The sequence below is a fragment of the Opisthorchis viverrini genome, assembly GCF_000715545.1.
Source record: "Opisthorchis viverrini unplaced genomic scaffold opera_v5_40, whole genome shotgun sequence".
Lineage (NCBI taxonomy): Eukaryota > Metazoa > Platyhelminthes > Trematoda > Opisthorchiida > Opisthorchiidae > Opisthorchis > Opisthorchis viverrini.
In genome coordinates this window covers 653553-660654 of record NW_008751694.1, presented here as the reverse complement: position 1 = coordinate 660654, position 7102 = coordinate 653553, and positions in this window count along the sequence as shown.

The following is a 7102-nucleotide window of genomic DNA, read 5'->3' as shown; positions in this document are numbered from 1 at the left end:
CTCTCTGTCCTTGTCCTCCGAAGGTTAAATGAGCACTGAGTGAGACATATCTGTGAAAAACAAGGTGAGTTTCGCCCTGCAAACGAGGCATCGACCACATTTTCGCTCTCCTTCAGATTCTGGAAGAACAATAGTGTTTCCAGTGCCCAACAATGACCGTCTTCCTTCAATTGAAAGCTGACTCTATTTGCCGTCAGACATAGCAGCAGTGTCCCCGTAAATTTTCGTCCCTTTTTCAGGAGCTGTACGTCAACCCCCTCCCCCCTCGGGTGTGTGAAGGTCTACGGGAAGATATCGCCAGACTTCACCACAGCAACTGGTGTCAGGCAAGACTAACCTCATTCACTTTTTCTATCTTAGCTCTTCATATGTAGGAATATGGAAGACTCACTTTCAGCATCTAGTGCCTGTGGGTTCTAAGTACACCCTGGGCATTCGATCATATAAAACCAGTAAGCAAATAAAATAATTCTTCTTGAATATGTCATTGTCGTAATGTAGACGGTATAAAATGATCTAAATAATTCTGGCTAACCTTTTGGCATGAGCTCCACAGTAGCAAAGTGATGCTGGGTGGGCTCGAACCCTATCCTCATCCTTGTGAATGAGCTTATTTAAGTAGTAGGCAAATTCGTCTAACTAAGCAGCTCAATGATACTTGGCAACGAAGAATGAATGCGATTACCTGCAAACTAAGGTCATTGCCGTCGCTCTGGATGGGGACTTTGAAAAAGGGTACATCAGTGACTAGCGACACCGTCAGACATATCCCAGTCGTACCCTCCTTTGCGCCCTTGAATTCGAGCTAGTGCTTTCAATGTATAACTCCCACACCACTCTCCCAAAGAAAACGTTTACGAACAACGCTCTATTTACGCATCAATTATGTCGGCTACCGCCTTTGAATCGCAGCTATCTACTCCATCTGCCCAAACTACTGGTGAACAAAACTGAGTCAGCTATAACCACCGTTTGACAAGTACGCGGTTCTGACAGATGATGATGATGTGGCTGGTGACCGTCATATAGCTATCTTCAACCGGACCCCGTCAATTCAAACAACGGAACGTCGCTTCAGTTTGTAAGGAAAAATATGCAATTGATGATCGCAATTTATGTTGGTCCATTTAAATTATGCAACTAAAGCAATGCCTATATTTTACTTTGCGTACATGTTTGAACTTCAGTTGGAACGAGAACGTGTTTCAGGGAACTTGTGCCAGACATTCAAATGTGTTATCTGAACTGGAGATCCCAACCTGTCATAACATGACTGTTTTCTCTTGTTGTGCTCCTAGGGTCACTCTCGCATGTGAAACACAAACCCCTCAGCATCTAGAGTGGTATCTTTTAGGTAATGATGCACCCACTGGATATCGACACAAGTCGTTCGGTACGCAGAAACAATCACCAAATCACACTATTGACCTTAAAAGGGCCAAATGCTCAACGGGTATAGTATATTGTCTGCATATCGTTGTGCACGGGAAATTTCGTAAGTACATTTTGAATCATCCATTTTTAAGACTGCGGTTCTGCTGAAATTTAAAGCCCGCCTCCCAAAAGTCCTACCACAAATGGTAGGTTGTATCAGGGCCATTGTTCATTTAGATTTGCGTTCTGTATTGGCGTACCACCAGCTGCGTGAATTGATGAGTTAAACCGGCAGATGGTGAAATATAGCTGAACTTTGGTGATGTTATTCTCATCTAACGATCAACAGCACGTAAAGTACACCCAGAGTAAATTATCGAATCCGCCTCTTGTTTCAGTATGTGTCGTAGGATTGCTGATATCACATTTTGCACTCGCTTTTTGCCCCTTTAAAACTTCAGGCCAAAAGGTTAGATTGATTGGCAACAAACCTAAATCGTTTGAGCAGCCAACAAGATTTATCATGTTTATTTGGTGAGAGCATGTACTACACATTCACCATCCCACAAAAGAATATGTAAATATGTAGCCTGACCCCTTGCTCCAGGACATAGTGGCGAAAATGAGAGTGGTCACGCTCAAAATCGCGGGTGCTTGATCTGTTCACATTGCTGGTCAGTGCCCGCGCGGTTTGAATTCCACGATTTTACAAAACGAACAGGACGTAGCTGTTGTTTGCCAGTCCAAATACCTATCCACATTTTGCTTATCGGGGTGTGCTGAGCTTGTATTAGTTGGCTTTCGAAGGTAATATATGTTCAGTCTAAATGATGGCGACTAACGCAGACAGGAAGCTCGAAATCCTAATTGCTTTGCCGTTTGATAGTGCAGATATGTTGTTCTTGGCCGCCGTTCTCGAGGTACGAAGGTGTCTACGGACTTGCGGCCGTTTTTTGTCCGCCTGGCTGTATGGCAGTAAAGTGGTGTTTCTTCAGCTTATGATGAGTTTCATTACTGTGATGAAGTACACTTCACCCGAGTGTCTGGTTCCTCATGAGGTCAAAGCGTTTTGAGACCTGAAAACTCTTCGACAGCCCACGACCAGTTTCGCCCTTCTTGTGGATCATCAGGTAGGCGCAGTTCCCGAGTTTCCGTCAACCTTTTGCTCTACTTGAATCTAAATTGGACTGTTTTCGAGAAACACACATTTGCAAATGAAATTTGTGTGCAGCACACTCAGTTGTAGAATATCGTTCAGTTGAGTCTCTCGTGAAAACCAAAATGACTTGCAAATGAGTGTATTTCTCGGAAAAAATGCAATTTGGGTTTAAGTGAAACATAAGGTTAACGGAAACTCGGGGACCGCGCCTACCTGATGATTCTGAAGAAGAACAAAACCGGTCGTGGGCTGTCGAAGAGTTTTCAGCAACCTTGTGAGTAGTTTCCTTTATGGAAATATACTGCGAAATCTCGAACGTCATGTCAACTGAAACATGAGGTGGCCTGTGTGCAGCAGATTCAGTTGTAGACTATCATAAACGAGAAATTCAGTTGACTCTCTCGTGAAAACCAAATTGATTTGCAAATGAATATATTTCTCGTTTTGAGACCTGTTCATAAACTTTTGGTATTTTCCATACCAAAATCAGCGGATATCCTATTTATCGTCTGTTTCCCGCAAATTGTTTGAACTCCAGTTTCCAAGTATATTACTTCTCGAGTTAGAACCCATTACTTCCGTTTCTCGCTACCGTCAGCACGACCGGTGAATGGTTTATTCACTTATGCGCTATTGATGCTAGTTTCCCCTTCAAGTGCAAATAGAATTATCAAAGCCAGTTATACTAATGTTCTTTGGAAGGAAGTACTAATTGCACACATCAGATTTCAGTTCTGGTCTGAGGTGTGCTGAATCACTAAACGAAATTGGTATAAAAGTTAAACTTCTTTGGAAGAAGGACCACTGCCTTAAGAGCCGGGATTTCTAGTTCAGTTTACTAATATCAGGAATTTTGAAGGCCACGGCGTTTGCACACAAACTTTAGGCTAAGCATTGGTGGGATTAATCAACGTTCCTATCATCGCATAGCTGGTGTTACTAAATTTCCGTTGTAACACTCGCGAAATGTATACTAATGTCTGAAAAGACATCAAGTACAGCCAACTAGTTTTTTTCTCCAAATTAGAAAAATATGTTCCCACCATGCCAGAAAATCATATTTGCTACGAATATCATCAGTGTTCTTTATGGGAATAGCTTTAGACTATCAGGAGAGTAATGCAACCGAAATTATAGCAGTAGCAGTGGATCAATACCCTTGCTCAGGGTTCTTTCGATGTTGCAGAATATGCCCAAATGACAGGCTACCTTCGAATGACGCAAAAGTCTAGTTGATAATCTCTTACATGGGTGGGTTCTATATGGTAGAGCAGGATGGCGCTTGAGCTATGTATGTTCACTTGCTGACATTTAAACCAACAGCCTACGGAAGATCGCCATAAAGAGCTAGTCCATTATCAGATAAAGAAGAAACTCTATGTTTTCAGTGTTGACGCACAGACGAAGTTAGCAGGCAAGGGCAGTTTATGGTATTGTTTCTCCAACACGGGTTAATTTCCATGAATAAAGCGTTGGTAAATAGTATCCTCAGTTTTGATGAACTCTGGTTTGTTTTTAACCGGCGTCTGTGGGAGATGACTTTGCAGATAACGTTCCTTTTCCACCGATCAAAAACTCATAAGGCAACCAAAAACCGAGTGTTTCAGTGTCTTGCCACTGAGAAATTGCTTAGTTCCAAATGTTATCTGATATAGCACGCATCGTTACATGTTTACTTACTTGTAAGTGCATTTTGTTCCCGGTAAAATCACAAATACTAGCGGAATAGTCCATCACAATTGTTTGTTGTAACAGTGTGGAAACGAGAAGAATGTCATTTGATTCGAAAGAATTGCATGGCTTTATAGAAGCAACACAGCTCAATGTGTAACGTTTTTTTTTCAATTATAAGGTTCAGAGCAATATTAAGCAACGAAATTAATATATTTCTAGAGAATCATTAGCTAAAAGCAAGGATTGACAGACGCAATTTCTCGGATGATACCACGTTTTTAGCTGCGTTTGTTTGAATGTTGGGATGCAAAGAACCAGCCGATCTGGTCACGATGGTAAGTTTCGCGCACAGTTAGTCCGTCTTTCATTCATAAAATGAAAGATCAGTGTTTGTATTAGATTTTGTAGATCATATGTTCGTGTGCTTCAACCGTACTGGATACAAGACCTGGAAGCGGGTGCTGTCTGTGTGGATGTCCATTGCATCTTAGCAGACTGCTTCTGAAGTTAGACAGTAGTTTTGCTTTGTCTCGGTAAAAAAACACATTATGAGTGGTCTACATCACGTACTCAGACTGATTTGAATTTGAAAGAAGCTCGGAAAGAGACAATATGTGAAGTAATTTGGCAAGTATGTCGCATTGCCTGAGTTGAAATGCGAAAAATCCAAAGGAGATTTGAACAAAGTTGTGTACATACAAAAACGTGATGTAGCTATATAGTATTAAGACAAGCTGCCCATCTGAATAATTTTTATCACTTTTGATGTCAATTCACCCATCTCGTATGTGGTTCAAAGTTTTGTCCGTAATTTGGCCGGGTAAAAGTTGCTATTTTTTCTTTTTATGTATTTGTCTAAAGACCTTGGTTCCTTCTACCATGTAAGAATGGTTTGCCTCGATCAATTTAGAAAAATACTAATCGAATTTGTACAACAAGTCTCCTACAGTAAGTAGGACATGCAATTTTTTGTGGGGCAGTTCAAAGCAAGCTACAGCTGAAAAAAACTGGTCGAAGCGAAATCTAAGCCCTATTTATCCATGTTAATTTTCCGTAGCTGATGGGTGAAAACGATTACTTCCGTACTTGTCTGAAAATCGAAACCATGTATGTGCAATCATAATATGCCACTAGTCCATTACTCACAATGTTCTGTAAACTGCTTACTAGCAGGCAACAGCTAGGGAGTTTGGAAAAATGAGATACAGTAAAAAAAACGTCAGGTTTAATGTTGCACTTAATGAGCTGTTGACTTGAGTTGACTTGGGTTCCACTCCAGATTGTTTGTTAGGACAGCTAATTGCTGAGACATACGGAGTGAATGACACTTCCACCCACCCACCAATCCGACATAGAAATTGTGCCACCATCCATGGAAAAAACACCGTTCTGTATTGTTCGTTGTCTATTAAGTGGCCCTGTAAACATGATTCGTGTTACAGAAGCTACGCCTTTAGAAGGACCCTATCCGAAAAGTGATTCACTATGTGTTGATGGTCCAGTGGTTGAAGGCCAAAGATTGATGGACACCGAGGTCACATTTATTCAACAGAAAAATAATTCAGGATACCTTCAGAAAGCCTAAAGTCGCTTTCCAAATAGACCATCATCCCGTAGGATTTTTGCTGCTGGTCAGATTCCGAAAAAAAACAACCACTGTACATATCAACTGATGTCTCATTTCGCGCCCCTTTTACCACCGCTACCTGGCTGCTTCCGAGTCGAAATCTTTTTAAATCAGTAATGGACTGCTGAGTTCGCTGACCTAGGCCCAGGAAGTTGAACATGGTTGACTAATAAAATTCGCAAAAAAGAAGTTATTTGTAATTTAAAACTGAGACCGTGGTGGTAGATTCCATATCTGTGGAAATAATGGCTTCTGTGGCACAATTTTCTGAAAGTAAAATTTAGTGTATAAGATGTTTGTAAAAATTAGCATACCACTAAACTGAAGAGCTTCTCTAAAGAAACTGTGAGTTTACGAATGTATTCAGTATTTCTGTGTCAGTCTACCAAATTGACTGAAAGAATACAGGTAGAGTGACTATTCTTTCATTGTTTTAGTTAACTCCAAACCCAAGGCTTCTCACTCAAATGCCCATTCTCAGCTCACGGAGTGAGTGGCCTCTTAACCCACAACAAAGCTTGCACATGAAACGCATCGAGGTCACCATGCCGATCCGTAGTTATTGATAAAACTGTATCAAACTAGTCCAGATATATGAATTGTAAACCGGGTTGGGGTGTGTCCTCAGGCAACAAATTGCCTGGATCCTAGTAAGATTGGTCAATCATCACTGGTCAGATCATTGAATGCCTGTTCAAACTGAGTCAAATTTAGTGATGCACGCAACTCCTTAGCACCGGTATACAACCAAAGGAATATGATCGGTCACGTGATGAACTTGCAGAGCCTTGTTGTAAGTCATCCATTGTCCTAAACATGACGGCATAGCATCAGAGGCATTAGAACCAGGTACTTTCCACTCATCGACACCATCCACCAACTTTTTTAAGCTTCACGATGATACCGGAACGCTCACGGTATGGTGCTATGTACGTTTTACCGGGAAGGGAGCACGATAAATAATGTGGAAAATCTTCTTGACGGTAGAGAAGCTCCGTCATCATTACCTTAAATTCACTTAAATTTGCCCCATCTTTCTTCTTTACAAACAATTCTGCAGCAAATATAAAAGTGTATTCCAAATTTTGACACGAACTGATTAAGCAAGCTTACAGGAGAACGAAAGCCACCTTCACAAAACTGTGCATACATACCCACATTTTGGAAACTAAATTCGATGTTTATTTATTGCCCGTACACGACTATGTGTTGCTTATATCCCACTGCCGTCCACGTAGGTACAAATAGCTATAAAGAGATCGAAAATC